The sequence below is a fragment of the Eumetopias jubatus genome, unplaced genomic scaffold, assembly GCF_037043125.1.
Source record: "Eumetopias jubatus isolate StellerSeaLion01/CBP00866 unplaced genomic scaffold, mEumJub1_p1.0 scaffold_10, whole genome shotgun sequence".
NCBI lineage: Eukaryota > Metazoa > Chordata > Mammalia > Carnivora > Otariidae > Eumetopias > Eumetopias jubatus.
The window spans coordinates 36,200,462-36,216,103 of NW_028274816.1; the positions used below are offsets into that span (position 1 = coordinate 36,200,462).

Below are 15,642 nucleotides of genomic sequence, written 5' to 3' on the forward strand. Positions count from 1 at the left end.
ATCCATCCATCCATCTGATGATTATTGAGCACCTCCTGTGTGTTAGGCACTGTTCTAGGTCCTAGAAGTACCACAAATGACAAAACAGACACAGATGCGTGGTCTCCCACGTGGAGCTTACATTTGGGTGGGGGTGGAGTGTGTGTGGGGGGGTGGCCAGCAGGAAACAGGGGGGCACGTTAACCATCTTCTGTGTCAGGTGTAAAAACTGCTATGAGAAAAAGAACCCAGACAAAGGAGGCTGGGAGCGCCAGAGGCAGAGGTGGTTGATACGTTCAACAGGGTGCTCAGGGAAGGTGAGGTCAGGTCTTTGTAAAGGGAGGATGGAGGTGTGGGAGGAGCCAGAGGGTGTCAGAGGGAGTGTGCCTGGCCCCAGGGAACCCAGGAGGGCAGCATGGAGGGAGAGGTGACAGAGGGGCGGGTGAGGGCAGCCATCAGGCCTCGGGGAGGACTTGGGCTTCCAGTCCAAGGAACTGGGGAGCGATGGGAGGGCTCTAGGCTGAGGAGAGATGGGCCCTGACTTCCATTTCTCAAAGAGTGTGAGCTCAGGGAGGGGTCAGAGGGCACTCAGAATGAACTGATTTAAATCAGAAACAAAACCAGGGTGCTTTTTGCAGAATGGCCAGTTTTCTTCTGAGTTTGTCAGCTATTGGGGTGGGGTGGGGAGGTGGGAAGCTCGAGAGCTAAAGGTCAAGGTTCACCATAGAGAAATAAAAGTGTGCCTTTTCTTGCAACCTGAGCGTGTGCCTCGAAAACTCATGGTGGATGGTTCGGGTGCCTCCTCACGTGTGTTCCTCGTCACGGGCCTACGAGGCAGGTGCCGGTGTCCCCGTTGCCGGCGAGCAAGCCGAGGCCCGGTGAGGCTGAGTGCCTTGCTAGGCCCCCGGGGCCACCCCAGCCGCCTTCCCCGTGGAGCGCCTCCCTTGTCAAGCTTCCTTCCAGCCTCAGTTGCCCCTGGCTCGCCTTCGCCTTCTGTGGGGCTTTGAAAATCAAGATGGAAATTACCAGGAGCCCAGCCGGCCGTTCCACCCGCCTGCCCCGCTCCACCCTCCCTGTTCGGGTTGGCCTGGAAACAGCCCGCCCTGGCCAAATGGGTCAGTTGAGAAGGAAGCATTTGCTGGTGGGCGTGGACGTGTGTTAACTTGGTTTTGCCCAAAAAATAAGGTGGTCTTGTCATGCGGGGGTGTGGGGGGAGCGCAGCGGCGCACAGACAGCCGGCAGGTCCCAGAGCGCCCCAGGCCGAGAACTGCGAGGACCGTGCTCCTCCCCTGGCCGACCCAGGCCGGACCTGGAGCACGCATCGTGGTCAAGAGCCACCTTCGCTGGCTCCCAAGGCCGCTGGGATGACCTGCCCACTTCCGGAGGAGGTTGGCAGCGCCACGAGACGTCTGATCCCAAATGGAAAATTGAAACCACGATTCTCCGTCACTGCAGCCATTTGTCACTGGACAAGGACGCATATAAACAGCTTAATTGGAACCAGACCACCTTTCTCCCCCTCCCTCCACTCCTTCCCAGGGCCTCCCCTGCTCACTTGGGGACGGGAGCAAACGGTGCAAGGTCAAAACAAAGGGCCTGTCTGCTACTCTTCTCTGAGTCGAGCCTGCTAACCCACCCCACCTGGTCTCGCAACAGCCCCCTGCCCATTTGTCCAGGAAGAAGCTGAGGCTGGACTTCCATCATCTGGCCAGGAAATGCAGGCAAGGCGCAGAACCAAGATCCCGGCCAAGCCTCCCCAGAGACCCAGCTGCCCTTTGTGAACGTGGCAGTCGGGCTTGCCAGGGACCAACACACCTGCGCTGTGTCCCCGGGCCCCCCTGCCTTGTTGGGTGTGCTCAGCCTCAGTTCCCCCCCCACCCCCCCAGCCCCAGTGGGGAACCTCCCTGCCTCGGAGACTCGTCACATGGCTGATAAGTGCCAGAGCTGGGCTTCACCCCCACGCGGCATGACCCCTCTGAGACTCAATTTCCCTCACTGTCTCAAAGCTCAGCGCGCTGCCTTCTGAAGATGCTATCCCCACGTCCCAAGCTTGTGCCATCAGCACTCTCTTTTTCATCCAACATCATCAGAGGGGGTGCTGACTGAAGAGTTAGTAGCCCGTGGGTTAGAGCCCCGGGATGGCCCCTTCTAGCTGTGTGACCCTGGGCATGCTCCTTAACCTTAACCTCTCTGTGCCTGCTTCCGTGGCTGTCCCAGGGGGGCAGGAACAGCACCTGCCTCATACAGTGGTGACGGGAATTCTGAGTGTGTGGGGAGTGCTTACGACAGCACGTGGCCACGTGCATGCTGCCGATTCATCATAGCAGAGCCCTGCACATGTGGTTGCTAACATTACGGTAATACACGAAGAGTCGTAAAAAGAGCGGTGCGACAATGAGCACAATGCCAGTAACTGATGAGTGTGCGAGCGGGTGAGCGTCAGCCTGGTTCTACCTTCCGGGGTGTGCAGGCCCGTGTGGGCGCCCGGGGGCGCGTGCCTGTGCGTGCAGGTGCGTGTGAGTAAAGGGGGAGCCCGGAGGGAAGGAAGTGGGAGACTCGACACATCCCCTGTGACTGAGCCACTGTCCCCAGAAGCGGGGTGACGCAGCTGCAGCTTGGAGATGAAACCAGAGTGCATGATGAAACCAGTGAGTGAAACCAGACAGCCAGTGTGTTCCAGAAAGCTCCCTGTGTCACGTGTTCGCGCTGGCCACGGTTCCCAGCTCTTCACAAATAAGAACGCATCAGTCCTCACGACAAAATCCCATGAGGTGGGTACCGTCTTTATCTCCATTTCACGGGTAAGGAGACTTTGCCACAGAGAGGGTAGGCGACTTAGCCCAGGTCACACAGCCTGGAGCAGTCAGGTGAGGAGCACGCCCCTCACTGGGGGGCCATGCAACCCTCACCCAAGAGCCCAAGAGCTTGTGACCGCCACCCATCAGAACCACACGACAGGAGTGAGTGCTGACCGGATGTGGGGGCATCAACTTCATCACGCACTTAATCCTCCAAACTTGGCTCAGAATGGCTGGCCTAGTTTCCCCAACTCGTGGGTCCAAACAAGAAACACATTCTTCAGAACCAACAAGTCAAGAAAGACAAAGACAGGCCGAAGGACTGTTCCAAATGAGGACGAGGGGGACTAGGCCCTGAGCCCCGGAGGCAGGGACGGCCACGGAGCGCCTCCCGGAGCCCCTGGGCCCCTCGACCCGGTCCTCGGGCTGGGTGATCACGGGAGACTGAAGACGCCGTCATGCTCTGACAGCCGAATGTCCCCGTGAGACGTTCGGCATCCCGACGTGGATCGTGCTATTGTGGGTAAGGGATTTAGGAACAGGAGGGACCGGTGTCTGCCCTTCACTCTCGAATGGGATGTGAATAAACACGCACACACACAGAAAGTGCTACGACTATGGGACAAATGCAAACAACTGGTGAATCTGGGCGAAGGGTGCACGGGAATTCCCTTTATTATTCTTGCAACTTTTCTGTAAGTTTGAAATTATACCAAAATAAGAAGTTACAGAATACAATAATGAAGCACGACACCAAAAAAGGCACCGAATCCTTGTCATCACAGGTGCATTCTGGAGGGCGCCTGGGTGGCTCGGTTGAGCGTCTGCCTTCGGCTCAGGTCATGATCTTGGAGTCCCGGGATCGAGTCCCGCATCCGGCTCCCTGCTCGGCGGGGAGTCTGCTTCTCCCTCTGACCCTCCCCCCTCTCATGTGCTCTCTCTCATTCTCTCTCTCTCAAATAAATAAATAAAATCTTAAAAAAAGACAAAAACAAAAACAAGTGCATTCTGGAGCCCTCACTCGGGCACGGATGTCCCCAGCGGGGAGGCACATCTGTACTTTCTCAGCCTACCTGCTGGACATCCTCACACTCAGGTGGGCATCCTGGTGCTCAGAGTGTCCGAGAGGCTGCAGGTGCCCCATATACCCTTGCCTCGTCCCCGCAGCTCCAGTGGAAACAAAAACATCTCCTGTGTGCCGGGCCCTGGAGTTGACCCCAGCGGCCCCGTGTTCAGTGAGACAGACCCGCCCCTGCCCTCCAAGGACCAGCAGACACAAGACAGGGATGAGGAGGCTCCAAGGCGGAGGTGCCGGTGCTGAGGGGGACCTGCTGGTCTAGGGCAGGGTGGGAGTTGCAAAGCCTTCTGGGTGGGAATAGTTGTGCAGGAGAGGGAAAGCTAGGGGAGGAGGGAAGCGGGCAACGTGTATCCCGGCAGCTGTGTGCAGTGGGTACTATTAGCCCTTTTTATAGGTGGGAAAACAGGCTCCAAGTGTGTAATTCCCTCGCCCGTGGTCTCGGGGCTGGGATGGGGCGGCCGTGGGATTCGCACCTGAACGCTGCCACCCCCCGCCTTCCTGTAAGAAGGAGGGGTGACGTCTACAGGGAGATGGAGCCCACTAGTGCCCAGCGCAGGGGGCACTGGGCCCAGGGCTCCACCCTCAACCTGCCCTCTCGACTCTGGTCTCCTACCTGCCGGAGCCACTCAGACGTCCTGGGAGCGGGGAGCACAGCAGGTGTTGACCTGCAGGTTGGGGAATCTGGGTGTGGCCTGGCTCGGCTCCGTGGCGTGTAAGCCCCGGATGGTGAGGCTAAGCCTCCCTGGTCTTGTCTCTCGAACAGACACTGATAGTGCGCAGAGCCTTGGGTGAGGGCTCGACAAGCGTTCTAACGGCAGCGGTGTTGAGCAGAGTGACGATCGTTTCGAGACTGAAACACTTCATCATTCTCTCCATTTGTGGCCCAGATGCGACGGAACTGGGTCCAGATCTTACTGTTTGGCCCTCTCCTTTCCTTTCAGACTGTGTGGGTTTGTTTTTCCTCCTGTTGCTTTGCCAAAAGCCAGAGTAACAAACCTCACCACCTGCCACTTGGTAAGAGGAGCAGTATTATTTTTTTTTAACCCTGATTGCAGCAGGAAACCCTGAGATGGGGGCAGCGATGGGTCCCGGCTTGGGACAGCCTCACACTCTCCACATGTCACCCCACAGTGGCCTCTTCCTGTGTCATTTCGGACACTGGCCCCGGAGGCCCCGTGACCTAGCCCCCAAGTATAGCCAAGGAGAGGGGGCTTAGAGGCTGGCCACCTGGAAGAGACCAGCAGTTTCCTTGTTGGGCTGGACCTGTGGCCTCAGGCGGCCCCGGCAGCTGTCTTTCAGAATGGCCCCAGGTGGGGTCAACTGTGGGTGTGCACGCACGCACATGCACACACGCGTGCGTGCACGCACAGATGGGGGCCCCAGGCAGCGCACTCATTGATAACGACAGCCAGTGATTGGTGTAGTCATGGGACAGACAACTGTGTCTCCAAACCGAGCCAGGAGCAAGAACAGCGCGGCGGGGCTCCCCTTGGAAGCCGGATACCCTCCCACTCCCAGGAGCAGGGAGCGCCCAGAAGCCAGCGTGGATTCGGGGGACCACTGTCTCCAGTCTCCGCTTCCTGCTGAGCTGTGTCCCCAGAATCCACTAGACCAAGCACCAGATCTGTCTCCCTGATAAGAAAATCGGGGTGATCATGCCATCCTCAGCAGTTAGGGTGGCCAACACCTAAATTTTGTGGGTATGAAGAGTGATCACCTGTTGCTTGGTGATCACTAATCCCAAATTCTCCCGAGAAGGCAAGGTTGAAGAAAGCAGCCATGCCCCCACCATGTGAATTACAACGCCACACAAACACTGTGTTTATGGACCCTGCTGAGCGTTGGCATTCGTTCCATCCACGGTGCGTTTTCAGAGTGTGTGCTCTCTGTACGGACAGAGTGGTTCCCAGAGGCACCGTGACGGGGGAGGGCAGATGGCGGGCCCACAGACACCTACAAGCACAGTGGTGGGTGGCACGTGGTGCCACGGGGGGCCGTTTGTGTGTGCAGACAGGGAAGCCTCCTGGAGGAGGAGTCTGGGCTAGATCCCAGGAGCAATGAGCTACAGACATTGAAGCGTCAGTCTTGGAGTGGGGGGAGGCTTGGTGATATGATCAGATTTGCATTTTGAAAGCATGTTCCAGCGACAGTGTGGAAAGCGGATTGTTGGCATCAGGGATGGAATCCAGAAAACAAGTGGGGTGGCCATTGCCCAGCCCCGGGGAGAGGGCAAAGCCAAGTATTTCTAAGGTGCTCCCCTCTGTGTCTGAGCCGGGCAGCAGGCAACTTGGGGTGGCGGCCATGGGGGTGCAGAGAAGTGGGTGTGTTGAGAGAGATTGGGGTGGCAGCACGACAGGACTCGGGGTACACGGGGTTTGGGGAGTGGAGGAAATAGGGTCAAAGCCGCCTCCAGCGGGTCTGGCTTAGTTAGATGAACTGGACCGATGGTCATGTCTGTCAGTCCAGGTAACTCTAGGTCGGGGAGGGAGAGAAAAAAAAAAAAAACCCTTGTCATCATAAGTTAAAAAAGGAAGTGTGATCTGCAGTAGAGTATTATTTTCCTTTACAACGTGTAGAAAGAACACAGAAAACTTCGCTAACGGTTAGCAGGGGTTCTCTGTGAACAGGAGATCGTCGTCTTTGACTTTTCTCTACTTCCCGAATAGTCTTTGATGATCACGTGCTAATACTGTGATTAGGGAAGAACCACATGAAAATATACATGTTTTCCATGAAATCCATGCTGCCGATGGAGGTCGTGTTTCCATCTCCCCCCCCCCCCCCCACCCAAGAGTAACTGGCTGGTGGGAGTCAGGAGAGGGGCTCCGGGAGCAGGGACGCGGTGGCCGTCGGTGGCACCTCACCCCTGTCCACCAGGCTCGGCCCTCACGGTACTCCAGCCCGTCATTCCGGGTCTGCCGACTGCAGTCTCAATTCCCAAAGTTCAGTGTAACTGTGGCATTTTAACTTCCTCTTTATGTTTTCTTCCTTTCTCCCAAAGAAGCGTGCAGAGCCAACCACAGCCTGACGTGGTGGACATTTTCCTGCAGTTCTTGGGCCTTTCGAAAAGCGAGAGACGTTCCCTCCCCTGGCTTCCAAAGCCGGGAGACAGCTCTGTTTTGTTTCATCCCTGGCCCCGACGAGATAGGGTCTGGGTGGGAAGAGCCACTTGGAGGAAACCTCTTCCGAGGCACCACGTGTTTGCGGGGGGAGGGACCCGAGATTGCTGGGTGCTTGGAAAGCGTGAGCCTGAGACGGGGCCTGGCACCTCGGGGCCGTGACCTTCGGGAATGTTCTAGGGAAGCCCTAGCTGCGCTCCGGGGAGAGGGACCGAGCCGCTCCCCCAGACAGCGAGAAAGGGCCCCCCTCTGCCCTGCGCCGGCGGCTTCTGCTTCTGGGGGTGCAGGGCTGTGAGCCAGGTTCCCACCTCAGGAGCCCAGCACGCAGCCAGCGGGCGCGAGAGGCGACCGTCCCTCCTTGAAGAAGCTGGGAGGACAAAGTCCTTCTGCCTTTGCCGAAACAGTGATAGGAGCGGGAATGGTAGCAGGAATGCTACGAGGGAGACCTCCGACAGTAACGATCCGAGGAGAAACTGCAGGAAGAGCGGGGTAGTAGCTGTAGTGGCACTGGTCACAGAATCGATGGCGGCACCGCTGGTGGTCGGCGTGGTAGGGCCGTAGGAGGCGGAGTGACACCGGCATCCATAGCTGCAGCAGTAACAACTGGAGTACTCGTAGGGAGAGAGGAGTGGCCGCTGTTGCCACCTGTCACAGTCCCAGAGACGCAGGGAAGGTAGTGGGAGTAACAGTGTGGGGCGTGGTGACGATCGTCCGGGTAGTCATAGCGCTGGGGAGCGTGCGGAAGGTTGCGCCGGGAGTAGTCCTAGCGTGCCTCCCGCAGATGTCACCGAGCACCGACTGTGTGCCGTGCCCTGAGCCGAGCACCATGCGGGACAAAGCCGCACAGATGCTCCACCCTCGCAGAGCTTAAATTGCCTTCTCCTGCGCTTCTGTCCTTGAGGACGTGGAGCACTTCGTGGCGGTCAAGGGGCTTGAGGAATAAGGGAGGGTCCTCCTTGTCAGGCCTGGTGCCCCCTGGCCCGTTCTGTGGAACACTCCGTTCGTCCTTGGCTCCAAGCTACCCCATCATCCAAACTTCCCCTCGGAACCAGTTACATAAGTGTTCCCTGAGGCTGGAGGCTTCCAGATGGCCGTGCGGCCCACCCTACCAGCTGCTCCCGGGGTGTCGGCCTTGGCCACTTTCCTGGGCCCGGAGATCCTGGAGCGGCGTGACACAGAGCAGCTGCTGAAACACTGGGGGGGGGCAGGCGTGCTAAGTGCGCACATCAGCCCCCCGAGAGCCTCTGTGTGCTCCCCGCCCTTCTCGAGAGCAACTGCGCCCAGGGGCAGAGCTGGGTCCCTGTGACCCCAGACATCTGGGCCCATAGCACAGACCAGCCTCGAGGAAGGCACGCTGGTGACCTTCCCTCAGCCAGAACAGTCCACCCTTGTCCCTCCTGTTTTGCCTGGACACATTCCTGATCCCTCTTGTGTGATGAGCTTCCTCCTGCCTACACTCAAATCATTCTCACGGCCACGTCCAGGGACCATGGGTTTCCAGACCCCCAGGTCCGTCAGAATCCTTGGAAAGCGGGTTTAAAATGCCCGCTTAGGGGCACCTGGGGGGCTCAGTCGGTGAAGCGTCTGCCTTCGGCTCAGGATGTGACCTCCGTCCGGGTCCTGGGATCGAGCCCCACCTCCTGCTCCCTGCTCAGCGAGGAGTCTGCTTCTCCCTCTCCCTCTGCTCATGCTCTTTCTCTCACTCAAAGAAGTAAATAAAATCTTCTAAAAAATAATAAAATAATAAAATGCCCATTCAGGGGCCCCTACCCAGGGAGTCCGATCCCATAGGTCTGGGAGTGGGCTTGGGATCGTTATTTTGGACAATGTCCCCGGGCTGTTTTGATGCAAGTCTTCCTCGGGCCACACTTGGAGAAACATGGACACAGATGGTACATTCTCCCTTTACGTGACAGGTGATAGATACACGGGGGAGGGTACTATTTTATCTCTCCCTCTCTAGATATATTTATGTAGTTAGCCGTATGTAAATATATTGATACGTGTTATATGAGTTTCCTATGGCCGCCGTAACAAAGGATCACGAACCACACAGCTTAAAACAACAGAAGTATACTCTCCCATCCTCTGCAGGCCACAAGTCCAAATCAAGTGTCACAGGGTCACCTCCCTCTGAAGGTTCTAGGAGAGGGTCCTTCCTGCCTCTTCTGACTCCCGGGGGCCCCAGGTGTCCCGGGGCCTGTGGCCCCTTCCTCCAATCCCCGCCTGTCTTCACACGGCCTCTCCCTTGACCGTGTCTTGCTCCTTATCTGTGTTTTAGGAAGACACCTGTCCTTGGGTTTAGGGCCCACCCAGAGGATCTCATCCCGAGATCCTTAATTACAACAACAAAGACCCTATTGCCAAATCAGGCACCTTCCCGGGCTCTGGGGGTCAGGATGTGATACATACAAATTGCAAAGTGTCTCACAAATTGGCCTTCAAGCAGGACAGGAGAGGCACCTGAGCTCGGGTCCACCCCCGGGGATGGCGCCTCCGGCTCCGCCCCTGGCCCCCCTTTGGACCGGACGGGCCACGGCCTGCAGCCGGCTGCGTGCTTGAGCAAATGGTGGCTTTCCCTTAAAGACCACAACTTCCAGCTGGTGTCTGCCCGTCAGCAGCTCCATCTCCACCCTCACGGTCTCCCTCCCTCCCCGGCCTCTCCTCCTGCTCTTCTGCTGTCCCCTCTGACAGCTGACCCTGGGTCCCTTCCCTCCTCGGTGGATCTGTCCTCCCTGGCTTCAGGTGCCCTTGACGCGAGGCACCCCTACACCGTCTTCAGCTCTTGTCTCTTCTGAGGTCTGTAGCCTTCTAGGACCAGCGGGCCCCTGGCCTGTCCCCTTGGACACCTTCCTGACCCTTCAGCTTACCTGTTGTCAAGGTAGCAAGCCTCCTAGCCTATCTGCACCCGCATGGCCAAGTCCACGAGATAAGGATTAGTGGAAACTCTGACCTTGGAGGGCCTCGCGGGAAGATAAAGCGGTGAAGCTGAGCACAGGGTAAGCACTCAGAATCGGAGGTTGGTGTCTTATTGGGCAGATGTGAAGCCACACCCCACGCCTTCAGGTCAGGAGCCCAGGGCAGCTGGGAGGCAGGACCTCGGCCGGGTTCCCCCACATTCCAGGCTCAGAGGAGAGAGTTGCTCTCCAGGGGTCTGGAAAGACACCCCTGCCCCTTCCTTCTCCAGCCCATGAAACAAAGCCAAGGGGGAGCCTTCCTGCCCTTCAGTGATGAGCTCTGGGATTGAGGAGCAATCTCCCCGGAGGGGACGATCAAGGACTTGAACTTACTTGTACTGAAGTACAAATGACTGATAGCAGATGAGTTGCCAAGAAAGAGCAAGTACAAGGAGGCTGGCCTGGGGGCCCCTGGAGCAGGTCCCCCGGCTTCAGTCAGCAATCAAGGGGCACCTCCCAGACGAGGGGGGTGCAGAATTGCCCACCACCAGGGGGCAGCAGAGCACCAGGGAATCAAGTCATAAATCTAAATCCAGGGGTCCAAATGAATACTTGGATAAGTTGCAAAACTCCTCCCCTACCCCCGTCTAGGTAGCCCCTCTTCTTCCTTCCAAACGAGTGTGTGCTTCATTAGCGTATCCTCCGTAGCATGCCAGGCGGAGGTCCAGAAAGGTCCAAAGCACCTCACTCGTGAGTCAAGGAAGTTTCCTGCAGACCAGCCCCAGGTCCGCAGACTTTCTCATAGCGGGGAACCCCGGCCAGCAGCACCGGCCTCACCTGGGAGCTTGTTGGAAATGCAGATTCTCTGGCCCCGCCCCAGACTGACAGCTTCAGAATCTCTGGGGGCTGGGCCTGGCCATGGGGGTTTAAACAGACCCTCCTCGGGGTACTCTCTGGAGGCAGCTCAGCCTTAAGAAGTACTGCTTTTGATGAATCAGTACTGGGAGCAGTACTGATCATCATCAAATAAAGCAGTGATTTATTTGCAGACATATATCGATGTGGCTTTGGGAAGGAGAGGAAGAGCTCGGTGAGATGCAGCATGCTACCAGGTCTAGAGTGGGGGATCCACCGGTGGTGGTCACTGTGGTGGATGAGCGAGTCGGTTACGGTCGTACAGCATCGGGACCCAGCCTAAGCAATTTCCAGAAGGAGTGAGATAGTGGCCTCAGGGTTTTGGTTCTCCACAATGAGCGTGGATGCGGCTAAAAAGGAGCTGCAGGGCCTTTTCCAGGAGCTAGAACGAATAGAGTCCGCCCTTCGGGAGGCATCAGGAAGAGAGGGTTCAAATTCCTGCTCCGTACCTACAAGCTGGGGCACGCTGCTCAGTGACTCAACCTCTCTGAGCCCTCCGTCCCTGTCCCTGAACAGTGGGGACAATAACAGTACCCACAGCCAAATAAGCTGACGGTGAGGAGGGAATAAAATAATCCCTGGGACCCCGGGCTCAGAGCTGACACTCAACAAGTGGCCAAGAATCTTCTTAATAAACAGGTCATGTATGTTGGAAACACCTGTGTTTTCCCAGTCCGGTGGTTTCCAAGGTGCAACAGACTTCCCGTATGACCCAGCAATTCCATGTGTAAGGAGACACCCACTTAGGTCCCCACGGAAACCCACCTCCGGATGCTCCCAGAAGCTCTTCAGAGCAGCCAGCAAGGGGACCCGAGGATGAGGTCTGAGGTCCCTCCTCCCGGAAGCATACCCGGGCTGTAAAGATGAGTGAGGTGCAGGCAGACCCGCCACCGTGGACACCCCTGGACAGCACCCTGCCCCGTGAAAGACCCCGGTCACAAACCAGGCCTCCATTCATACGGAGTGTCCGCAACGGGCGGAATCCAGAGAGAGAAAGCAGATTCGTGGTTGCAGGGGCCGGGCTGGGGGTCGGGAGACCGAAGGGGACAGCTAAGGGAACAGGGTAATGACAGGTTCTAGAACGCACTGTGTGGCTAGCGTGACTCTTGAATATGCCCCAGACTATTGAGTCGTACACTTTAAACGGCTGAACTGCGTCGTGTGTGCATTAGAACTCATAAGAGCTGTTAAAAAAAACCTGCGTTTTCCCCATGAGATGTCCTAAAGCTATTTTTGTTCTTCATTAGGGGCTGGGGGGGTGGGGAGGTATCCTGTGAATATTTTAATTTTTCCCAAATTGACTGCTAAGTAAAAAAGTTTAGAAAAGGTATTCAAGCTCAATTTTGTCTCCAAGGGAGAGGGTCTGTCATGGGCCCCTCGTTCGAGGTCAGGCCCCCATAACAGCAGAGTGAAACAGCCCCTCAAACTGTGAGTTGTTTTTAAAGGTTTCAGACCATCCAGTTGCATTTTGTCTGTAAACACCGTGCAGACCAGGGCGGGTTAAGCCCCTAGGATCTTCAGGGTCTTGGGGTTAACGTATCAGAAAAATTCCAGCATGTCCTGACCCAGGCAGGCAAGTCCAGATCCACAGCTGTCCTTGAAGGCAGTGCCAGGGAGGCCTGCCCAGACCTTATCTCCAGAAGGAAACGTCTCCACCCTGCTCCAATGTTTGTCCAGAAGGAGAGGGTCCAAGCGGAGCCGCTGTGGGCCAGAGGGAAAGTCACCAGGGAAAGGAGGGGCTCCTGGCACGGGGACTGAAGGATGCTCTGTTCCCTGCCTCCTCTGCTGTTCAGAGCCTCCCCTGGCTTCTCATCACCCTCCCACGGCCTTCGGGCTTGTGTGTGGGGGGGTGCCCTCAGGTCCTGCAGCCTGCCCCTGTCTGCCTATGTGGACTCTCCTCAGCCCTGACACTTCTCCCCGCTGCCCACACCCCTGGGCCTTTGCACGGGCTGTCATGGGAAGGCTCCACCAGGTCCTGGCTGCACGCCCTCGGACAAGTCACCCCCTCCGGGGCCTCGGTCCCCACCGTAGGGTGAGGAGCCTCGGCAGGCTGCTTGTGAAGAACCCATTAGGTAAAGCATGCCCAGATGGACATGACTCTGACTGGCTCCCACCTACGAGGTGGCTCATCCAGACTCAGCCTGCTGACCGCCCATTCCCTTCCAGCTGGAGTTTCCCTCCTGCCTTACCCCCAGAACCTTCCAGAATGTCCAGGCACAGTGGGGCTCCCAAGCTCATCTATGATAGTCTGGTGGCCTGTTTGCTCTTTGGTCATAGCGACTACCCCTGGAGGGCTGGGTTCCCGTTGCGGTCCCCCCAGCATGCCCTGCCTCCCTGCACCTGGCCTGTTGCGGGCTCTCTGCAAAAATGTTCCCTGGAGTGAGTCTCCAGAATACTGTCTCTGCCATTATCTCTCTGGATCTTCACCAGTCCCTGGAGGCAGTAAACAGGCTATTATTGGTCCTTGTGGACGCTGAGAAACTGAGCCTCAGGGGACTGGGCTGAAGGCCAGCCTCCTCCTCCTCAGCCTCCTGGGGTTTCCAAGACAGTGGGACAGGGCCACCGGCCAGGGGTGCAAGGTGGTGCCGTGCACCGCCCCTCCGGGCCCAGCACAGCTCCTTGGATGCCGTTTAAACGAAGCCGCCAGGCCCGGCCAGGGCAAGAGGTCACGTGTCCTTTGGCTGAGGCGGACCTGCTCCCCGGGCTCAGGCCGTGTGTCTGCTGATTGATCAGTGCTGGCCCTGAGCAGGCGGCCAGCCAGGGCTGGACTAGCCTCTCTGCCTCCCCGCCCAGCCTGAGACCCAGCGCGCCTGCTCCGTTTATCTTCAATGGCAGGAAAACAGGTCCTAGGGGACCCCAAGGGCCACCCTTTTGGAGGCAAACGTGGACAAGCTGTTTAGGCCAGCGAGAGGACATGGTTTTTTGCAGCCAACTCCTGCAACAGCCCAGACCGGGCAATGGAATGGTCTAGAGAGTGGGGCCTGGCTCCTCCCTGCAAGGTGACCTTGGGAAAGCAGTGACTCCCTCCACCCGCGTCCCTACCCAAAACAGGGGCAAGAGGTGCATAATGACATCCTTATTCTGAAGGCCAGTCATGGGGGCAAGTGTTGGGCACAGTCCTGGACGCAGAAGTCCTTGGTTAATGTTCCTTATTTATAAAAAGTTTGCTTATTTGTAAAATTCCTCCAAAGTCCTCAAGGAAGAGGCAGAGTGAGAGAAAGCTGCAGTTTAGGGATGGGGAGGATTGGGGGTTCCTGTGTGAGGGAGGGTGTGGATGGCTGGGTGCTGCTGGAAGCCGGGGCCCCAGGGGAGTAGGGGGATGGGGCCGGTGAGTGAGGTTTTTGGGGGGTCCGGGGGAGTCACTGAGAGCGAGCCGCTCTGGATGGCTGAGCCCATCCCGTGGGAGAACAGGACAGAAGTGTGTGTTGTGCACTGGTACAGTGGCGGTTGGGGTGCATCCACTTTAGTGCACTCTCAAAGCTCCTCGGCGGCTGCAGGGAAGGTCTGACTGTTTCTTTGAGGGAGGGAGCAACTTGGGGAGCCCCAGGGGCCTGTGGATTTATCTGGTTACATATCACTGTCACTAGCTGACCGTGGGGAAAGCCCAGTCTGTGCTTGGTGGAGGGTGGTTCCAAAAAGGGGTCTTTACGACCCCTGAAGTCCTGGTCCAAGTCTGCGCTTGGCCCCCACACGGTTTCTGGGCCGCGGTTGCTGGGTCACGGTTTCTGGGGATTGGAATGTGGACATCTTTGGGGGCCATTATTCCGCCTTCCACATACTCTCTACCCGCGTGGTCCATACCTAATAGAGTTGTCAGAATATTCACATAACTTCAAGTTTAGGGTTTGAACGTAACAACTTCTCTTCCTACAGATGCCACCAATATCCACCCCCTTCTTCCTTGAATGGTGGAACGCCTCTGCTTCACTGGGCCGAAGACTGCTCATTTCTCAGCCTCGTCTGGCCCATGGAGCGGGGGCAGGGGTGGTTTGTGGCACTGCTGGGTGGTGTCTTTAAAAAGAATGAGCATGGCTCCCTTTGCCTTTTCCTCCCTCCCATTACCTGGGATGTAGACATGATGGCAGGATCTGCAGCAACCACTTTGGATCCAGAGGTAAAAACCCCATGCTGAAGCTAGCAGAGCTGCCCTCCTAGCCCTGGACCCACCTCCCTCTGGACGGTGAGAGAAATACTATCTTGTTTAAGCCAAGGTATTAGGGGGCCTCGATGCTGTGGATACACAGTACCCTAACTCAGACCCATGGACCTATGTATCTGAGAGGCTGCCTCAACCGTCACATTGCCAGTGACCCCAAGGGCATCTGCCTCCTCTGTCTTACACCTCACCACCGCTGAGCTTGTGGAAACTACAGGCAAGATCACCAAACCTTCCTGACTCTGGCAGAGAGGAGATGTGGCCAAATGTTCGTTGCATGCTCAAAGTCCTGGCCACAGGCCATTGGCATCACCTGGGAGCTTGTTAGACATGCTCACATCTTCTGCATCCACCTCTGCACTTAACGAGACCCTGGGACGTCTGATCTCAGCTCTTCAGGGCTTTGTGTTCAAGCTGCCTCTGAGTCCCTAGGGTTGTCCTTTGGGCTCCTCATGAGGGAAATGGGAAGCAGGTGGGTCTAGGTTCCCCACCCCTGCTTTAAAAAGTCAACAGCACATTTTTTGTTTCATTTGAGGAGGTTCTGCTTAGATTAATTGGCTAAAGCGGAAGAATCTGGAAGTCCTGGTCCTGGGCTGGGTCCCCTCCGATGACCCCTGCAGGGATTGCCGGAGGCGCCAGGGTGTGAGGCAGCAGAGAGGCTGCTACAGCCGAGTTTGGATTCCCAGGGCTCTTTCGGGCC

At 57.2% G+C, this 15,642-nt stretch overlaps 1 protein-coding gene across 1 annotated transcript in view; it reads left to right on the plus strand.

Annotated features, from left to right (window-relative positions):
- Positions 1-15,642, plus strand: part of CRISPLD2 (cysteine rich secretory protein LCCL domain containing 2) — a 124,126-nt gene that overhangs the window by 80,108 nt on the left and 28,376 nt on the right. The window lies entirely within an intron of this gene.